Here is a 22,204-nt window from a genome sequence, read left to right as displayed (position 1 = left end):
GGGAAGGGCTGGCTAGCAGCAGAGCCCTGCCAGGCCGGCCCACAGGCAACTGCCCACTGGAGCTGAGTAGCTATAGATGGGGTTTGGACTAGATGATCTCCAGAGTTCCCTTCCAACTCTTGAGTGTTCTGTGATTCTGTGATGCCAAGACCAAAAGCAGGTTTCTGAAGCCCTTCCTCCTCCCTCCCTCCCCTTTTTTTAAATGCCTCTGGTTTTCTCTGTTCAAACACTCTGCAAATGAAGAAAATAGATTATCAGGTCACCTCTAATTAGCTACATCAGTGGTTTCTGGCACTGCTATATCTTTTTTACATTTAGGACATGCCCCCAGTGAATTGATCCTCCTACACACATGCTGCGACTACCACTCTTCTATTTAAGTTATTAAGAATTCATTCTTCCAGCAGTCACAGTATCCATTCAAATGATGCGTGGTGCAGTTCATTCAGGAGTACCTGTGTCACTGTTGTGCAGGAGTGTCGAAACGATGCCCCACAAAAGGAAGTCTCTAATACTGGGATCGGCTGGCAGCCCTGCTCTGCAGGTGTGGGATAGAGAGCAGGGTGGCTGAAGGGCGAGGTTTGGGAAACACTTCTGCTTTACCATGTCACCCCAGTAAGTGCCATGATGGTGGGGAAAAGAGGGAGATGGGAGACCTCTAGATACGCCGGAGGTGGTTTGGATAAAATTCAATAGTCACTGCCAGCATCTTTAGTATGAAAAGCAGAAGATGTGCTGTGTCTTCTCCTCCAAGTCTGAATACACAGCACCACCCTACTCTTCTCCTGTTCCTGTGGTGTGAACTGCCAATTCTGTTTCAAGACACTTTAACCAGCCACAACACACAAACCAAAAATTATTTGTTAGTAATTGCTTTTTCATTACGCATATCTATACTGCTGGGATAGAATGTGGAAAGCATCAAAGACAGTGAGAAAAATTATAAGGCCACCTTCTCCTCACAAGGAAAGACTAAGGCCTTAGCCCGATGAAATCAAGAATCGAGACACAGACTTTCTATCTGACCTTGAAAAAACCACTTTGCTTCCGAATCAGATCTTAAAGTGGGAGTATTGACACATTCTCCTTCATTATCAATATGGGCTGCAAGCCTGTCAGACACCCTGGGAACAAAAACCATTGAAGTGCATTAACATTGCTGTGACTGTTGTCTGATATGGATGACTTTAAACGGATGCCCACTTTACACACTGGGGCTTTTCTTTTAAATACATACATACGTACACACATACATCTCTTGATAAAAAGTACTTTTCTCAGGTTTATGTGTTTATGTTTAGTTTGAGAACAATGGAAGCAAAACATTTTCACCGATAGGAGTAATCATTCCCTCTGAAACTCTCTCTGAAGTGTATTGTTGCAAGCAAAAGTATGAATGCTGTCCTGTATTTTTTTCCTCTCTGCCTTACCCTCTTCTAAAGAGATCGCATTAACTGTCACTTACATGCACAATTCTAGTTATGTTTTGTTTATGGCTTTTCAGCAGCTCTGTAATCCTAGAGGATGAAAATATTTTCCATTTGCCACAGTGACACGTGCTGTGGAGAGAAAATATGAACAGCTGCAGGCTTCCCTAATAATGGGATCAGATAACACACTTCGGGATTTCAGTTTATCTTTTTCCCTAAAGGAAAAAGCAGGTCTTCTGTTCAGGCACTTCAGCGTGAGACTACCTAAGGACCACCATATTCTGCATCAGAAGCAAGTCCTTCACAACGAAACATCTCTACGCTGCCCGGCTGAGGGACTTTCACCAATACAGAATCAGCCTATTTTAACGGCCGCCTTCTGAGCCAAACTCGATGGCTTTAAATTAGCCATATGTGCTCTATGTAAGTACTCAGAGTTCAGTCTTTTGCAATTAAACAAACCCTTCAGAAGAAAAAGCAGCCTGCAGGTCGACGAAACTGAGGTGGTGAGTTGCCATTCCCTTACCGGGGAACTTTCAATATTTGTCAGTGATATATTAGGTCCATAAAAAATAAAATATCATTATTTAGGATGTTTACTTTAGCTTGGCTCTGAAAGGCATTTGTGACCTTACAGAAGTACTTCATTGGAGGTCATTATTTAGACTAAATCCCAGATACAGAAAACAAAGACCTCTATTCATAACAAGTAAGACAGCAAAGTATTCACAAGAGAAATGAGCAAGAATTTCAAAACGCAGACTAAATAGGACCGTGATTCAACAGAGGTCCCAATCCAGGAAAGCACCCCTGTAAAGCTAACTCTTTAAGTGCATACTTATTTTCATTCTAAGCAGCTGTGAAGTCAGCAAAATTTTAAAAATACTTTAAAATGGTTTCTTGACTTGGAGCCTGGGACTCCTCTCAAACAAATTCCTTGATCGCGCATAGGATAGACTTTATTAGAGAACAAAAAGACCCCCTACAGTATCAGTCACCACTGCAGCTATCAAGCACATGTTTTTCATGGTTCAGACTTACAATTGTTCTTACCAAATGGCTAGAAGCACATGGGTCAGGAAGGGATGAAGCTTGCGTACAAGCAACCTGAATTCATTGAATCAACGATAAATGAGTGAGCCAAAAGAGGGAACTTTGTACTCCCGGGATGCGCTATAGAAGGAGAGCCTATAAAACCTCAGGATCTGAATGAGCAGATCAGTTTTTAATGAATAGTTCATCTTTCTATCTTTTCAGCAATCAACCCTGAAAACTGAAAATATTGAATGCAAAGAACAAGTGGTATAGGTTTGAGGACACTATTCTGCTTTGTTGTGAAGAATACATCAGTGTCTCCTGAGGAACACATAAGCATCACTTATGTCAGGTGATCTCAGAAATATTCATGTGTTTCAAAAATTCTCCAACCTAACGAGACAGATGGGACGAAAAGTTGAGGAGAGAATAGCTAAAGGCCAGAAACTGTACAAAGGCAATGAACTTTTGACTGACTTCATGTCCATTTACAGAAGCTACGAAGAGTGGGTAAGTGGCTGGAGAGGTCCCGAAGATCGGCATGTCGGTGAATGTCAAGTCTAAAAAGAGTCAGGTGTGGGATCTTTTCTGACAGTCACCTGGAGTAAATACCCAATGATCTTCATCAGCTTCCTCATACAGGAAATGGGGATGCTTATCAGGTCTATGATGTCTTATACAAAATGATCTTGTCATGAAAAAAGTGAAACTGTAAATTTCAAGTTTTCTTCTTGAAGATATAAAGGAATAGTGGAAGTTCTCACTGACACACTAAATAAGAGTAGCTTTGAAATAAACAAACTCATTAAAATATTATCACAGAAGGCCTTCAACGAGTAACATTGTCAGTAAACGTCAGCACTTTAAGAGTGGAATTTTTTGGCCTCTTCTTAAGTTTCTTCCTTTTCCATTCCTTCCATTATTTTGTGCCTTTATAATCTGAAGGCTTTGTATAGAAATGGTTACTACATGCACAGCCTGTACCACAGGGCTTACAAAGCCTTGAAGTCGTTTGTGGTATTGTACTAGTAATTAGCGAGACACGATGCCAAGAAAGAACCACTTTCTACAGAACATCCTTGGAAAACCAATCCTCTTTCCCTATCTGGTGAATGTGGAGGTTGACAAGCATTACAAAGACAGAGAAAATACTTTTCACTTTTACAGAGAAGGTAAAATAAACCTTATGTAACACTCAGTTACGGGACAGACATTTCTGCATCTGTATTTATTTTTTTTATGCCTTCACACTATTTAAAGACCATTGCTTTAACAATGTGACTTAGTCCTCCTTCCAGATTGAAGAACAAAGTTGATTCTATTTAAATGAGATTAATTTTGTTTAAAAGCATGGATTTTTTTTTTTTCTTTCACAGCAGGCTTAAAGGGAATAAAGCCTTCTATTCTTCTATAAATGAGATGTATATAATATATTAATTTTTGTTTTATTGCATTATTTGAAGTCATTGTAGCAGATCTCATCCTGATGGATCTTTTTGTATGATCACCATTTTCATCTCTAAAAAGATTTTGATCCTGCAAAGAAGGAAAGATTTCAGTTTCTAGAAGGAATACTAACAGGAAATTGAAAAACATCTTTTTCTTTCTTTGAAAAGAGAGAGGAAAAATCTTTGCAACAGCTGGGACGTAGCCAAAAATGGACTTTGGCCTGTACATTCTTCATCTAATACATAGTTGTTTTGTTGTTACGGGCGCAAGACCATTTGCCATTGTTCTGGGGTCTCTTAATGATTCACATACTTACCAATTGGTTTCCTCACAGCTGAGGAAACTCTGACATCACTTACAAATATTTACAAAACTATAAATCCTGATTTTGAGCAATTGTCTCAGGAAAGACATATATAGAGATAAGTAATTTTTTAATCAGCCTCATCTTCTGATAAGAGTGCTTCTATAAAAAACAGATTTTGAAAAAACCAACCTTGTTTTTATCTCATAGCAATATTTTCAATCTTGAAATGATACGTGTCAACCAACTTGAAGTTCTTCAGGAAAAAACACATGCAGTCACTAATAAAACATAAGCTTGGAGTACAATATGCTGAACTACAAGTAATAAGCAATATTAATACATTTGCAACAGAGTACTTACATTACAATTCCATTTGAATCTTTCTGAATAATAACTACAACTATGAACTTCTCCAAAACGAACGCTGCAACTCAACTGGACCTGATTTTTGCATTACTTTACTGCCACAAATGATGACTGGTATTTACACTGGCTGGGGTTATGGTTAGACCTTCTATATTTCAGGGAAGGACCAAAGCCCACAAAGGACCAGGGCACGATTGACTAGACTGCTTTTGCTCTGTCTGGACATTTTCTGAAGATTCAGCATTCTTAAACTGAAGGAATCTTTTTCCACCTTATAAAACAAGTTAAAAATTCAAAGCAATCTTTACCAGTCACGTCATTCTGATAGAGATTTCTATGAAAACCTCAAATCTAAAAGGAAAATTGCACCGGAAAAGTAGACTCCTATACATATGGGGACACGGCATAATTCATTCAAACACAATTTCAGTGTACAGCTAAAATGGAGGAAAAGTATCTGAAAAATCTTTAATCCTAGTTTGCAGTTATTCTGCCGCCCTGTGAAGTATGAATTATCGAAGCGCATGACACTAATTTTAACCATGAATCACATTTTGCTCTTATGTTCAAGAAGCCACAAAGATTTCAACTTTCTCCTACACTGGTGTGTTGAACTGCTGAACACAGATTCAGATTTCCAGATATCACTGTATCTTTATACATGCTAACAGGATTAGCTAGCATTAGACTGGCATCCACAGGAAGCGTGATACGCAGTAAGACCTGAGGAATTCTCTCGGGAGGCAAGAGGTCTAAGTTGAGGCATGCATGATTTCAAAGCAATTCTTGGCACAATTAACTGCTTGACCTGCAAGATGAACAAGCATATCATTTAATTAATTGCCCGGCTTTTTTGAGCAGTGCTGCTCATTTTTCTCGTAAGTGTATGGTAATATACTGCTACCAGTTTTTATGGAGATGATCAAAGAAATTATACATTAAATTGGCTGGTGATGAATCAGGACTGCATTTCATGTTGCCCTCAATCTCTCCCATCAACTCTCCTGATGCGAGATACATATTTATGCAACTTAATATTGCTGTAAAGATGGAGCAACACTAATACTATGAGAATTAGTTCTGGTTCTTACAGAGGTTCTGTATTTTTTTGTCTCCCTAATACTATGGATAGAAAAATGAACTAAAAAAATAAAGAGATTTTAAAATTCTTTATTGAGCAAGGTGTGAAATACCCTGTTATTTTGTTGTAAAAAATAGCTTGTGTTACTTTTGGACTACATCAAATATGTTCGATGCTAACATCTGGATAGCCTAGAGCCTGCAAGTTAGAACAAAACCAATTCTCTTTCTCCCCACATAAGTAAATGGATGGATTTTTACCTTTTCTTTCTACAGATACACACAAGTGTCTAATCGTTCTTTTTAGTTTGTATGTGCTTAGAAGTAAAAAACATGCTTTCTTTGGATTAGTGGCAGAAAATGTATTAGAAAATCTATTCTTTAACTTACAGTAAGCATATGGAAGCATATCTGCTTTAATAATTTTAAAGAGTAACTTTTTCAATGAAGGCCATGACACATAAAACTTCTGCTTATGGAAAGTGACAGTTTCTTTTCTATAACTGTTTCTTCATGCAGTGTGTTCACAAACGGAAGGCCTGCTTTACTGAGCTCTTAAGTTTTTCCTTTTGGCAACCAAGCTGGTGTATGTTTTATTACTGTATTGGAGAATTTTTAGAGGACTTTGCCCCTCTACTCCGCTCTGGTGAGACCCCACCTGGAGCACTGCATGTGGCTCTGGAGTCCTTAGGACAAAACAGACATTGACCTGCTGGAACGGGTCAAGAGGAGGATTACAAAAACGATCAGAGGGAGGGAACACCTCTCCTATGAGGGCAGGCTGAGAGAGTTGGGGTTGTTTATCCTGGAGAAGAGAAGCCTCCGGGGACACCTTATTGTCGCCTTTCAGTAATTAAAGGGGGCTTATAAGAAAGAAGGAAACAGACTTTTTAGTAGGGCCTAGGGGTAATGATTTTAATCTAAAGGAGGGTAGATTTAGACTAGATATAAGGAAGAAATTTTTTACGGTGAGCATGGTGCAACACTGGAACAGGTTGTGCAGAGAGGTGGTAGATGCCCCATCCCTGGAAACATTCAAGGTCAGGTTAGACAAGGCTCTGAGCAATCTGATCCAGTTGAAGATATCCGTGCTCATTGCAAGGGGGGTCAGCCTAGATGATCTTTAAAGGTCCCTCCAATCCAAACCATTCTGTGGTTCTATGGTCTTAAGGAAAATCATCCAGAAAATCTGGTTTACTCACATAGCTGGGAAGATCTAGAGAAATGGTTCTGTGCTATTAAGAAGCTAAAGTATTTATTAAAAAAAAAAAATTTGCCTTGGGGTCTCTATAATTATGTCAAAAGTCTTAGGCATCCCTAAAGTATACATATTAACTCTGCAAGATTTCATATTAATTGTATGTAGATTTTCAGTCAAATTCATTTTAAAAAGGGTGTAGAGTCACCAACAACTGCTTTTTAATTTCCAGTATTTCTTTTCATTCTTCTTGGACTATGCAGTTTTATTGCTGTTATTTCTCCCCATCTCCAATCAATAAACACATAAAATTTTTAGTTCACACCAGCTATTTGAAGTCGATTATAAAGATAACGAAAAATATATGAATATAGTATTTAACCAACTAATATATGAAATAGTATTTAACCAACTAAGAAAACTAATGTCTTCAATGACCAAGCTAAGCAAATAAAAAATTATGGCCGCCTGATTTTCCCTGCCCTAATTCTCCCAAAAGGCAAAGCAAAGACTCATCTGTAACGTGTTTGATTTAGTCATTTAGAACAGGCTACACTTTTTTACCTTGTTTGTTTGTTGGCTTTTTTTTTTAAATAATCACATCTTTTAATAATTTAGATGGTAACTGATGAAATATTTTTTCCTTTCTTTGTAAAAATGTGTATATTTATAGAACTGTATAAATAAAAGAACACTCATAAGAAGCCTCTAGTAATAATAATTTCTTCTCACACTAGCTTTTTAGTCTAAATTATTTCTCTTTGATCAAACAGCATCAGTATGTTGCAAAACCTGTTGATTTTAACGGTTGATAGAAGTATAAAAAGTTTTTAGCATGGCTTAAGAGTTTACTAAGGAATATATCAGGCTAGGGCAAGTAACATAGTGACTTTAAACAGGAATATAGTAGAAAATGGGCGGGGAGTTAAGCTGCAGGGATGAATGGGAATGTATAAGTCTTCAGTGATGGAGGAAGCCAGCCTTTGTACCTCTTTTGGTGTCAGAACTATTCTTCTTGACAGCAAGAGATTTGCTCTTAAAAGCATTTCACTTTTCTCAGTACTTTTCATTTACAAAGTGTTAAAGATTTTCTATGACCTTAACAAGCCTCCACTTGCTCACATTCACCTCTGCTCTAAAAAGTACCAACAAGAGTTTTCTCCTGAATTCGCTAATAGAATTAAGTTAAGCTGGAAGCAACTCTCCTCTTCTGTGATTAGCCTGAAGTTTGCAGTTTCTGACCTTGGTGCCTGTGAGCCAAGGAATATGTATTTCCCAACTGTCTCACCTAGTCTAATAAAGTAATGTAAGAATCTCCAACAAGCTTTGTCCCCCAAGCCAAAATTCTCACCCAATTCAAACAGATTTATAAATACACACTATTTCTAAAAGTGGAGCCCTTAACACACTCTGATGCTTTGGGACTAGCAGATTAATTAAGTGGACAAGCAACCCTTCCACAGTTGAATTTTCATGGAAAAACAGACATATCTAGATCCCAGCGAACTATACCAAGAACATGTAAACAATACACGGCAGCAAAATGCAGGAAGGTTCCTATATAATAAAGCAGTTTTCTACATAAATTAGTACATTTGAAAGAGGTAAGAGAAGCAACACCTCCAAATCCAAAGCATTCTTCTCAGAAGTTAAATTTTTTTCCTCCTCCATCTCTCTTTGTTCACATATACTTAACCACCGGACGTAGTGGTACCAGGGGAGATTAGAAATTATCAGACTGTCACTGACACTCCTTTTAGCATGCAAGTCTGACAGAGTTGAGACAGTCACAAAGACGGTGTAAGACAGAAAAGCAGCCCTGGGCTGCCTGCTGTTCTCTGATCTTTGGTGTCTTGTGGTGGAGAATATTCATTAGTAACGCAGACAAACCGACTAGTGGTATGCAACTCATCCATACCTATCTGTCAAATATTGAGAAGAAAGTCCATTGATTTGTACAGGTCACTGATCAACTGTTTTAGCAATGCAGTGTCACGCGAAGAAGGACAAGCGAGAACTCTGACAAATGAGCCATATATTCTGCCAAAATTGTAGAAAAGGGAATAATAACATTTCCTGATGCCTACCTAATATCCAAGTAGCTGCTTCTTCCTGTCTTTGAAATTATTGCTAGCAGGTACAAGTGCCAACATAATTGACATATATTCTGTTTACTATTAGATTTGCATGTTTATTTCAAATAGGTACAAATAAGATGAAAAATGACATTTACTATTTGGAAATCCAACGTGCATATGAAATACCATATGACTATTACTGTAGGCTTTTTCCTGCCCTAAGGCAGATGACCAAAATGCCTGCTGCAAAATTTCCACAAAGTCCATCACTGTCCCCATCCCAAGCGTCACAAAAAATACAAGCCAAGAAATGCCTCAGGGAATGACACGGCCCATCTTGAACACAGCAGAAAACTATTTGCTTTGTAAGGAAAGGGAAGGAAATAAAAGAAAGGAAAATATTTTAATTTGCTGCATGCATGCTAGCTGTCTTTTGATACACAAAATAACATGCTACCATTACTTTTAGAAAGAAAGATGATTGGTACATTTAGTCAATTAAGGTAAGGGAATGTCCTAAGTACCACAAACTTATCTGTCTGCTATGCGCTGCTTACTACATTTTCATAGAAATGGTGGTCGACCTCCACACTTTCATCCCCCCAAAATCTGTGGAAAGGTAAACATGACCTTTTTATGCAAGCTTTTATGCTTTAAAATTTTTAATGGAATGAGTGGCACTGGGGGCGTTGGTTGATGAGAAGCTCAATATGAGCTGGCAATGTGTGCTCCAAGCTCAGAAAGCCAACAGCATCCGGGGCTGCATAAAAAGAACTGTGACCAGCAGGTTGGGGGAGGGAATTCTGCCCCTCTACTTCACTCTCATGAGACCCCACCTGGAGTACTGTGTCCAGCTCTGGAGCTCTCAACGTCAGAAGGACATGGACCTGTTAGAGTGGGTCCAGAGGAGGGCCACAGAGATGATCAGAGGGCTGGAGCACCTCTCTTCTGAAGACAGGCTGAGAGAGTTGTTGTTCAGCCTGGAGAAGACTCTGGAGACACCTTATAGCAGCCTTCCAGCGCTACAAGGGTGCCTACAAGAAAGCTGGAGGGGGACTTTTTACAAGGGCATGCAGTGATAGCATGAGGGGGAATGGCTTCTAACGGGAAGAGGGTAGATTTAGAGTAGATGTTAGGAAAAAAAAAATACTATGAGGATAATGAGGCACTGGAAGAGGCTGCCCAGAGAAGTTGTGAAGGCCCCATCCCCGGAAGTGTTCGAGGCCAGGCGGGATGGGGCGTGAGCAACCTGGTCTAGTGGGAGGTGTCTCTGGCCATGGCAGGGGGGTTGGAACTAGGTGATCTTTAAGGTCCTTTTCAACCCAAACCAATCTATGATTCTATGACATTTTGTGCTTGGTGCGTGTGCCGAGGGGCTGTCGGGGGAAGGCCAGGCAGCATCTGTGTGGGGCTGTCCCAAGCCAGACACAGCTGGTTCCAGCTGGCTCCGGCCAACCCACCTCAGGGCACGTCTGAGGGGGCCTCTGGGAAAGCCTGTGTTAGAAAGGGCAAAAAATGCCAAAAAGAAAAAAGGAACCAAAAAAGTGTGAGAAATAGCTCTGTGAGCACCAAGGTGAGAAAAGGAGGAGAAGAAGGAGGGGGAGGAGGTGCTCCAAGTGCAGGAGCAGGGTTCCCTGCAGGGGCAGCCCTTGGAGGCACCATGCTGGAGCAGATATCCACACTGCAGCCCATGGCAGACCTCAGGCTGCAGCAGGTGGATGTTCCCTGAAGGAAGGTGCAGCATGTGAAGACCCCATGCAGGAGCAAGTTTCATAGAATCATAGAGTAGTGTGGGTTGGAAGGGACCTTTAAAGGTCATCTAGTGCAACCCCAAGTTTATCATGAAGGACTGCAGTCTGAGGGAAGGACCTGTGCTGGAGCAGGGGAAAAGCGTTGAGTAGGAAGGAGCAGCAGAGAAGAGCTGCTATGGACTGACCACAGCCCCCATTCCCCAGCACTGCTTGGGGGAAGCAGGTAGAGGAGTCAGGAGTGAAGTTCAGGCTAGGAAAATGGGGGCGGGGATGGTATTTTAATTTTGGGGTATTTTTTTTTTCTCTCACTACCCTGACTACCTTGTTTCTCACTATATCAATTGGCATGAGTTTAGTTTTCTCCAAGTCAAATCTGTTTTGCCTGAGATAGTAACTGGTAAATGACCTCTCTGTCTTTATCTCGATCCACAAGCTTTTCCATCCTATTTACTCCCCCTGTCCTGTTGAGCTTTGGGAGTGAGTGAGCAGCTGGGCTGGTGTTTGGTTCTTAGCCAAGGTTAACCCACCATGCTTTTTCTGCAAACGATGCTTCTATGAGCAGCATATTCCTCCAGACCCAATATCTTGTATGACCCTCAACACTACGGAATTTCAAATACATATTTAGTAAAATATTAATAACCTATGAGGTAAGAACCATTTTGTTATCCCCAATTTATTTATTTACAGAGAATCAATCGTTATGGATTGCTTGACTCCGCTAAAATCACAGATTATTTCCATTGCAGCAGAAATTGAACCTACGTATCTCCACGTCTGACTCCTGGGCTGCAAGAAGTCACACTGAAATGGTACAATGCCTTACAGTTCTGTTTAACTTCCTGAGAGAAGTAGCAACTACTGTTGACATCTTTACAACAGCTACTACTGCATGATAACAGCATATTACCAAGGTTGATGAAATAAATTTCACTGAAGATATGAAAATAATTTTACAAACACTATCAAGTCCTCCTTATTCTTAATAATGTCACCTAAATGAAACCTTAAATTGAACAGTAATACTACCAAACCGCTTTAATTACATGCAGACCATGTAGGAAGTATTGAGTACATTTGCCACAGAGGCACCAGCTACATCAGGGGATTATAGCAGATGATTTTGCCCAGACCAACCAAGCTACTGCTGATTCCTGTTACTGAAATGGTCCCCCATAGATAAACCAGAATTTATCTGTGAGAAACTGTGCATCTCGGTTTCCAGTGCAAAGAACTACCACTAGGAACAAACACTAACCCTAGGATTTAAAACAAAATAAAATGAAAACCTAAGGGATCTAAAGAATAAGGAAACAGGTTCATCCAGCTACATATTTATTTCACAGGGGAGATTACTGTAAAGACATCAAGACTAGCAAGTTAAAAGGGCAAAATTATATAATTTAAAAAAGGCTCAGGACACAATAAGAAAGGCCTACTAGCCATTGGTTTTGGGCTAAATTTTCTTTAGAAGCTTCAGCCCACCAAAGGCACCTCTGCTGCTTCTCTTCAATCTTTCAACAGATCCATCTGAAAACTAATCCCAGTCCCTAAAAAAAAAAACCAACAAAACCCTCAAAACAAACAAAAAAACCCCACCAAACAAAGAAAACAAAAAAGAAAAAAAAATACCAAAACCCAGAAGTTTGCTTTTAGCTGGATCAGATACCTCATGTGGCTGAAGATGGGCGCACACAGTACTGAGTCCGGTACTGGGTAATCGGTAAGAACCAAGTTAGTGGACCAGAGTGGAAAGAAAGAGTTGGATCATTCCCTCTAGTGGTCCATTCTGCCTTTAAAGAGACCGCAACCTCTTGTAAATTGCATCCCCACAAAAAAAAAAAAAAAAAGAAAAAAGCTAGGTACAATTTTGAAAAGGTACAAAGGAACATAAATCTTGTGAATGTGTGTGTGTAGCTCCCAGGCAGAATCAGAACTCTTCATTGTCAAGTTTGTCACCTGAATTCAATCTACAATACCCGGGGAGAGCTAAGCTCTTCACAATAACATTTACAACAACCAGTAGCAAGAACAGAGTGTATTTTTCGTAAATAATAGGAAATCCTGAAGTAGTCATCTCCATCCCTGGAGACAATCAAAAGCCAAGTGGGCACAGCCCTGAACCACCCGCTCTGGCTGACCCTGAGGTTGAACCAGGCAATCTCCAAAGGTGTGTTCCTGCCTTGAGTAGACTGTGACTGTCGGTGAAATTCATGCCACTGAGACACCTTTAGGAGGTTCTATGGTGGCTGGAAATCTACATCCCACAAACATAGAAATCTGGCTTTTCCTATTCACTTTCCCTTTTAAATACACTTTCCACCCCACAAAAGTAAATGTTTTTCTAAAAGTTCTCTGGATTTACATATTTTGTTTTCCGACAGTTAAGTGTATCGACTATATTTTATGTAGCAATGTGTTGACTTTACTTTGAATAGTGGTACAACATGTTAACTGACAGGTTAAGAATAAAAAACCAAAGCTATTTATATCCTAATAGATGTCAAACAAACAAAAAAAAAATCTCAATATGTTGTCAATAAGACTTCAAACTTTCTGGCTATACATTCTTTCTCCAAAAGATGCAATGATTTACTTTTTGCATGAAACTCTTCAGTACAATTTCTAATTTCAAAATATGATATTTTATAATCAGTACTTTTTCTGGCAGTCCTTTCAACTACTCTTTCTTTGACTTACAGAGCTATCAGTCACTGTTTAAAAGTCCTCAATAAACTAAATTGACTGCCCTGAAAGAAAGCCATCAATCATATCGACCAGTACTAAGAAAGGCCAACGCAATGTTAATTGTGTGCAAAATTAACAGGAATTTGCAAGTGATTTTCTCAAGCTGAATCCCTCCTGTGCTTTACATGTGCTGAATTACTAAGTATTCCTGCTGTAGAAGTAGCTCAGGAAATCACTCAATATTATCAAAACATAGGAAAACCAGTAGGAGATGAAGAAGTTTTTCTTTTAAAACCTTGGTTGCATCAAATAATAGCTACCACACGCCTCTGAGGTTTTAGGGGAGGGTTGCTTGCAGTGGCTGTGCACCTTCTAACATGCCCTCAGCCACTGCAGCTCTCAGGCATCAGGCTCCCAGAAAGCCCTGGCCAACTGAGCGTCAGTGTTCAAAACACAAGAAGTAGTAGTGTAAGGACGACGCGTTCAAATTCGCTGAACAAAAACACTACCGCTATTGCTGTATTTCTAAATTCCAGAAATGTTCACTTTGGTGATCACATGATTCCTCTTGTAGAGGTCCTAATGTAATTCCTCATGAGCAGTATTAAAATTGTACGCACAGCTGTATCCATTTTAGTCTGACAAGCCTTTGTTCTCAGCTTCAACCCTCTACTTTTTTCACTTTATAACTTGGGGGGATATTCTCATATTGATGAGTTCAATGTTTCTTATATAACTCACTGTGCAGGAGATGATAATTATCCCTGAGTAAGGTCTAACACCTTTTTTCCTTCTTTCTTTTTTTTTTTTTTTTAAAGAGTGGGTAGATGAAAGCATGCTTTTTGCATTTTATATTGTATGTAAAATAATCACCCTTCTTTCCTATTTGATCTATATAATCTTTATCTAGCATCAGTCACATAAGCTTAAAAAACAACACAGGCAAATCACATGAAAGCATTCTAGAGGGGCAGATGTGGAGATTAACAACTATGAGAAGGATACGTTTTCACCATCCTTCCAGACAGATCATAATATCTTTTAAGACAAATTTTTAATCCTGCACGTAACAGACTGATGACCTAAAACGTTCTCAAAATGTAATATTATGCATGACATCTACACATGTTGGGGGAGTTGAAATCCAAAAACAAGTAGGGATTTCGGATGGTTTGGGCTTTTGTTTGTTTTAAAAGCAGCCTGTCAGCACTTCATGGTCCATTAAGAAAGTCATCTTGCGTTCTCCTTCAAATACTATTCCTTCTGGGAGACTTTTCTCAAGAATATGAAGGGCCAGAATGTGGTTCACACTCTGTCCACCTTGCACTACTGTGTTGGCATAAAAAGACTACAAAATCCAGAGCAAGACAGCTCAACCGACCTAAAATGCTAAGGAGAGGGGCAGTCCTCTGACTCCTTCATTGTCTCCTGATTCTACCTCTTTTCTCTTTTGCTCCCAGACACGTTTTTGTGCCTCTCTTGCACCAACTGTGGTACTAATCTGACTTAACAGCAAGCTGATGTGGCTCACCACAGTAGCAGAAAACCTAGTTCCCTCCCCCCTTTATCACTTTTCTGTCTGTTTTTGAGCTGCTTTGGTTTACCAAGGGGTCAACTAAGCATCAGGATAGAATAAAGAGCAAAAGGGGGGCAACGTGGGACCATCTCTTTCAGTGACAGTGAACCCCATGGTCAGCTACACCCTTGTTGTCCAGTTACATCCCAATTCACCTAATTTCAATAGCTGAGAACCAGCAAATGGAATACACTGGCAGCAGGAGCCTGCGTACCGCTCAGCTCTCATGAGAACATTGCTGAGTGCAGAGCATTACTGTGCTCTGAAGTTCTTTTTAAACTAATTCTCAGGAAAAAAAAAATAAAATAGAATAGCATTCAAAACTTTGAAATTTAGTCTGAAAGTAAGCCTCAACACCTAGAGGTCAAGGGATGACAAAGCTGCTGCATCTTGTGTCCTGATAGCTCAGCCTGTCTGAACGTAAAGGTGTGGTGTTCTGCATTCACACATAGTAAGAAGCAAAGAAAAGAATCGGAATTCTTTGTGATGAAGGGTTAGAGAAGCAGGATAAGTGTTTGGAAAAATGACGACACTCTCTGAAACACCAAAAAGGACAGGTGGTCTGTTCAAAAAATCCAACCAGGTAAAAACCCAAATACATCCAGAAAGTCTCAGATCCAGGCATCGTACTTGTTATAAACTAAGTAAGAAGGGAGCCTGCTGATAAGCAACTCTGCTTCTCTCTCAGGTAATTTGAACATTTTTCCTCTACAAAGTTACACGATTTGTCAAGATTACTCCAGTACAGGCTCTCCTGGGGAGCAGAGTGGGAACAGCTGGATGCACTGATAATAACAAAGTATTGATTTGTTGGTCTAAACAAATTCACTCTTTGGCAGTACCTTTTGCACAGCAGTTTCATGAGCGGGAAAATCTGCCCGATCGCTACGTTCAGACCTCAGTTTGCCAAGAAGCAGCAGCAGCACTGACCCAAACACCACCTCTCCTTTCTGGCACCATCTCCCCTGGTTCAGGCCGGGCCAGCGATGCTGACACCATGAAAAGAACCATACTTGAGAATGGACTCAAGCTAAAATAATCTGCTTAGGAGTTTTGTGCATATCTTTTTTTATTTCTTCAGATCAATTTTCTTAATAAGTTAATCCAACAGAACATGTCTCTAATATGGTCAAACTAAACCAGATTTTTCTGACGTGAGTAAAAAGCGACTGGTTCAGTCCCCCTCCCAACCCCTAGCCCCAGCCCTTTTTTTAAGAAAAATGCAACAATTGGGTTTCTTTATTGATTTTGTAAATGCGTGTGCCCTACTAAGACTTCAGATAAGTAAACTGAACCTTAATTAAGGATTTAATTAACTGTGCTCTTTAACTTGCTGCATGTGTATTTTAGCCATAGCATTGACTAGGTAAGACTGACACATTTTCAGCAACATTGGAGTCTCCTTGAAAATACTGACACCTTCAGTGAAGTACTGGAAATTAAATAAATACAGTATACTACAGAGAGACTTGTCTCTGCTGTAACCCATAAATGCCAGAAATAGAGTAAGCACAGATGCAGAATAACAAAGACTACTGTTTTGAGATAACTAAAAGATAAAAAGGTGATTACAAAACAGGGTAAAGTCCAAAAGCTGAAATCACAAGAGAAAATGAATCAAGATAGGTGTTGGGCATTAAAATTGTTTAAAAAATGCACAATGCTTTTCAATGCCAAACTAAACACAACTCCGAGTAATATTCAGTGCAAACACACATATTTGCACCAAAGGCTTAAAAACCCTGAATAGTAAGGGCATACTTATATTAAGGTGTATGCTTAATTATCAAGCAAATGTCTGGATAGTGAAACTGAGTCACAGAAGCCAAAACATATGTCATCCTAAGGACTGAGAGCCCGAGGAGGTTAAGATTGATCAGTCTGTAAAGATACAGCAAGATATTCCTCATAAGTAATTTTTCACTGAAAAGAAAAAAGATTTGGTTAAAATGTTTTCTCCCTGATGTCACTCATCTTTCTGTCAGATACTTGAATGGCTTATTCCTCCAAAAAAAAAACTTGCCGGGACGAAAAAAAGAACATGTTGAAGGAGAGCATAAAACTTTTAGTGGAAGTCCTTTATTTTCAGAACTTTTGATTTCTTGATGAAACATTCTAATAAAGGCACAGGCAATATGGAAAGCAGTGTTAAAAAGAAAGATGTTGGTTCAGAAGAGTCTCATGCGCTTGAAAAAGCTAGACTTCATCTTTGTGCAAGACACTTGGCTTTATTTTTAACTGTGGCCAGTTTAGCTATAAATTGGGTCAGGTACTCAAAATAAGGGTGAGCTCAATAGAAATAGAAGGTGTTGTATCTGAGAGGAACTAGCAATATATATGCAGGACCCAAAATTCTTCTTCTTAAATTATCGTTCAAATTATTTCTATTCATAAAATTAAGATAAATCCTGCGATAGCCATTGAGGCACTAAGCAAGCGACCCTTCTTGATGCGTCCAGTTTCACTGCGGCCACTGGCAGCGGAGCAACCCGCTTTGCTGGATGAGACTTGTTCTGACTGTGCATCTGTCACTAAGTGTGCTGCTGCTCTCCCGCACCCATGCTAAAGGGGAACCTCCTGCCACTGACATCATGTTCTGGCACTTAGTAGCAGAAATTCAGATATCCCAGAGGATCCACTCCTACATCAGGCAGGGGAGCTTGATCTTGGGGGGGTCACAAATGCAGGACTGCTTGAATAAAGGAGGCAACGCTTTCTACCACCTCTTCTGTGTAGGAATTCAGCGAAATATGCACTAGGTTACTTAGTAAAGTTTTCCTCCTTTAGGATAGCCCCCTCAAGTTTGCTTTTGCACCAGTGAGAAATTTGAGCCTGATGAAGGGCAGAGCTGGGTACAGTCAAATGGAATCCACATGCTTGTGCAACATGAAAAGGCAGAATAACAGAAAGAAGTTACTACATGTCATGACTGTAGAGTTTCCAGCCTGACTTCCTCCCATTTTCCTTACCGTCTGTCTCATTCTCATTCACATCACAACTCTCTAAAAAATAAATAAAACCAGCTGGGCTTCTTTCTGTAGCATTATATCCAGGAAAGTATAGCTAAGCCCAGTGTTCAAGTTACACAAATTTAGATCAGCTCAGGATGAGGTCCATAAAACTTCTGAAGTAACTCACCAGTATCATAAAAGCTCAAAACCACTGGCCAAGCCAAAAGGTCTAAAAACACTGGGAAGCAGCTGAAGCTGGCAAAATTATAAGCAATTGAAAACAGACATGGTAACAGAAAGTGTTAAGAAACTTTAGCTATAGACATTGCTGCCAACTCGAGCTATAAATCAGACAAGTAAAATGGGAGGAGAACCTTCAACAGTCTGTTCAGAGCTTTTTAGAATAAGAGCATGTCTGTTTATATAATTTAGTACAGTGCTAGAAAAATATAGTAATTAGAATCGCAATACTACATTTTGCTTTACACTAAGAACAGATTAAATAAAGGATCTCCAGAATTTAGAGAAAAATACAAAAATCACAGAACTAAAGCTTTACTTTCAATTTTTCAATGTCATCCAAGGTTTCGCTGAAGTACCAAAATTTGAAACAAGCTACATCTCCCAACCAGTGTTGTTGAAAGCATCAGCAAGTGGTGCTCATCTTGATCTAAAATATCAGCAATAATTCTCAATGAATTTCATTTCAATCATCAAGCAGACTTCTTCAACAGTAGGAAAAGAATTTATATGGAACTATGGAATTGTTTTTAAGTATCATAGGGTTAAAAGGTTTGTGAATGAGTGAGGCCCCTCCCAATTTTGGTCTTTGTGGCTAACCTTCGTCAGATCTGTTCCAGAAGTTCGTTCTTTCCATCTTCAACCCCCAGACAAAATAATATTGATTGCCTCTTTCACAATGTTTTATATCTGGGATATATTCACTCATCAGGGAAATGCTGCCATTCCTCACCTTGCAGATGAGGAACAGAAGTGATTTACCCTGGTCCCATAGCAACTCAGTAGTTAGACTGAACAGATGGACCAAAATAATCAAAGCAAGGGAGCCACAAAGCCCCTCTCCTCATGTCTAAGATGTGCCACACCCCAGCCCTGGGCACCGTGACTTCTTCTCACTCCCTGGCTCCATTCCCAAAACATCCCAGCCTTCACAGGATCGCTCTCATATTATTTCTACTGTTGCTGTTCCTGCAGCCTACTTGACTTATAGACTTTTATCACTTTTGTTAATGCTAGTACTAGATAACCACTTGGACTGACACTTCATCACCGACAAACTTTGTTCCACACACACAGCCTTGGGCTTCTCCAATGAGCCAGAGGCAGGCAAAGAAAAACTGTGATGAGGCAGATGAGAGAGCGGAAGGAAAGTGAAAAAGGAGGGCAGAAGCCTTGCGGTTTGCTTTTAAGTACTGTGATGCACTGATGACAAGTTACATGCCAACTTTCTTATTCATGCGAATACGAGGTATTTCCAAAATGCAATTTACCCTCAGCCAGGACTTGTGCTACTAAGTTCATTTTTGAAAATATATAAAGAAAGGGGCTGTAGAAAAACATATGCAGTTAACTTTTTATTAACTGTTTTATTCATTACCATTGACGACTTAATAGTAATATTTATTCTTCCCTAGAAAGCCTGATAATAAAACGTACTACTAGTTTTAAATAATTCCAGATTATCCTAAGGATTGTTTCTGTAAAAGCTAAAGTAAATCTGTTACTGATCTTGACAGGAGAATTAAGCCAACTAAGCATTTTATTCATTTTTCAAACTCTTACCTTATTTCTTCTCAACTACATCTCTGTGTTTGACTGAATGGCTAAACATAAAGTAAAGCTATGCAGTCTATCGATTGATTTCAGCCAGCTTATCTGACAGAGATGTTACTTGCAAAGTTCCTTGCACACAGTTTTAAGGATCCAGTATTTCTTGCTCTAAAAACTACTGGAAATACAAACCAGTTGACCAGCTCTTGTTTACTGTAGAATGGAGCCAGGATAATAAATAAAACAATGGTTCAGTGCTTCTTAGACATGTTTGAGTTTCTGTTGGAGGCATTTCATTACGACTTCAAGAATACATTGACCTATAGACACTAGTTTGGGGTTTGCCTAACTAACACCAGCACAAAAATTCTTTTACATGAAATGTATTCTTATAGGGGACAATTTCACTTTGATTTAATCACTTGTTGACTCAGTTTTGTTTTATTTTTTTAAGCACAGAAGAAATTGAAATACAGGAATTCTATGAAAATTTAGATCTGAAAAGCCTAAAATAAATCTCATTTGCTTTGAAATGCTGAAATCAGTTAAACTGTAGATGCCACAGTATAGCGAGAGCTCCTTTACCCAGAAGGAGAGTTAATTTTATTTTTTCTTGTATAAATAGGGAAGTAGAGATCTGTTATTACTGCTAGATTTGAATAGATATATTAGAATACATGGGGTTTTATAGAATAGTTATATTTAGTAATAAAGGTAAAATTACAATAAGAACAACAGAAACATGGCAGGAAGCACACACTAATTTCATATCCAGACACAGTTTAAGAGTGTCTATTTTATGAATATATAAAATAGGAAAATAAGGTGTGAAAAGCTTGTTTAAAATACTCAAAGTTGGCGAGCTATCCTTAAGCTGTCTTTCTGGACCACATAATACCTGACTTCTGGCAGGCCTAGTTAATATAGACATACAACTAACTTGGATCTGAAGAACAAAGAGTGCTAAACAACCTCTAGATTTGTCCTTATATAAACCTCTACTTTTGCTGTAAAAATCCCAGAGCAATTAGTTAGATATGAATTGGAAAGGTAAGTACAAATTGATCCACATCTAATCTAATAAAGAGGTGAGCAAAACCTTATAGTTATTCTTGCATAAGTGTTCAAGAGTCAGTGCGGAACAAAACTTTCCATACTTTGATTCATTGCAAAAAGATGTGAAGTCAGGTCTTTGGTAGTGCGAAAATATAGAGTAAAAGGGCTCAGTGTAGGTTGTTTTCTGCCCATGATTAAAAATTAAACAGTTAGGGTGAGACAGGCAACAATGAAATAACGAACCCTATTGTTTTCTTTAATTTTGAACTTGGGAATGTCTCTAATGAGCAGGAAAAGGAGAACCACTGGACCAGCACGTATTTAAACAATTGGCTAGATCAACGTTAAAGTGCTCAACGTTTGCCAGAACCGAAAGGAATTCAGACGCTAAATAACAGTATTTTCCTTCCTAAATGATACTATCCTGAAATCTACAGCCATGGTGGCGGGAGTACACAAGGCAAGGTAATACTGAATAAGAATGAATATATAATAGCTTGGCCGCTTATCACTCATTACTGATTACAGCGGCAGCTGATTCTGGCCCAGGGCTGATTTACATGGTCTTTAGACAACTGCTCTCTGGTTTCAGACGCTCATGCCTGCCTCGTGTCGTCCTCGTACACTCCGAGCCCAGCTCTGTCTGGCAGCTGGTACGGGAAGCTGAGCTCGCAGGATGAGCCTGTGGCAGCAGGCGGCTGCAAGGGCAGCACCGGCACCAAACACCTTGAATCCATTCCGGAGCCACCTCAGCCCCCGGTGTCGGGTGGCCAGAGCGTGGCTTGGCCAAACTTGGCACGGGGGAGCAGTTTCGCACCAGGGGGGACAAGGGGACGCCTGGTACCGTGGTCCTGTACTGCATCAGCGCAGAGCCAGTAAGGCATGGTGCCACCCCGAGTAAGCCTGACACATCGAGGAGAGTCACGCAGAAGGGCCCAAGTGGCTCTGCAAGACACGGCTCATGGCTAGCTAATTAAGTTTCCCTGTCAGACCTGAAATAACTCTCACTGGGGGAAACTGGGCTTCTGCCCAGCGCTATGTAGCGCATGCCATAGTACTCTGCTATCCTGAATAGTGGAACATGCAAATGACATCACCTTGAATGACAGAAAGCTCTCTCCTGAAAAAAACTAGAAATATTTTCTGAATGTCAGGAAAGGGTGGGAGATAATCTAAAGGACTAATAGAAAAAAGTGGTCTGAAATGCATGCAGCCATCTTTTTTTCTTTTGTTTTAGTTATTATTTTTTAATTTTTTTTCTTACGCTAACCAGCTGCTTATTTTTCTCCAGGATGTATTATCAACTGTGGTTTTGACTTGGTCAAATATCCTCCTTCTGTGCTAGGATGATTGAGCTAATAGAATCACGTTATATTTATTATTTACAGAGTACACAGGAATGGCTTAGCAAAACTTCAGGTTGAACAAAGCTCAAAAGATGACTTTAT

General features: G+C 39.6%; 1 protein-coding gene across 1 annotated transcript in view; it reads right to left on the bottom strand.

Annotated features, from left to right (window-relative positions):
- ROBO1 (roundabout guidance receptor 1) overlaps nt 1-22,204 on the bottom strand; it is a gene marked incomplete at its 5' end in the record, with an annotated part of 544,235 nt that overhangs the window by 433,716 nt on the left and 88,315 nt on the right. The gene's annotated exons all lie outside the window — the stretch shown is intronic.

This window comes from Vanellus vanellus, assembly GCF_965231255.1.
Source record: "Vanellus vanellus genome assembly, chromosome: 1".
Classification (NCBI taxonomy): Eukaryota; Metazoa; Chordata; class Aves; order Charadriiformes; family Charadriidae; genus Vanellus; species Vanellus vanellus.
Note: the sequence above shows the minus strand (reverse complement) of the source record. Positions and strands in the feature narration are given on the sequence as shown.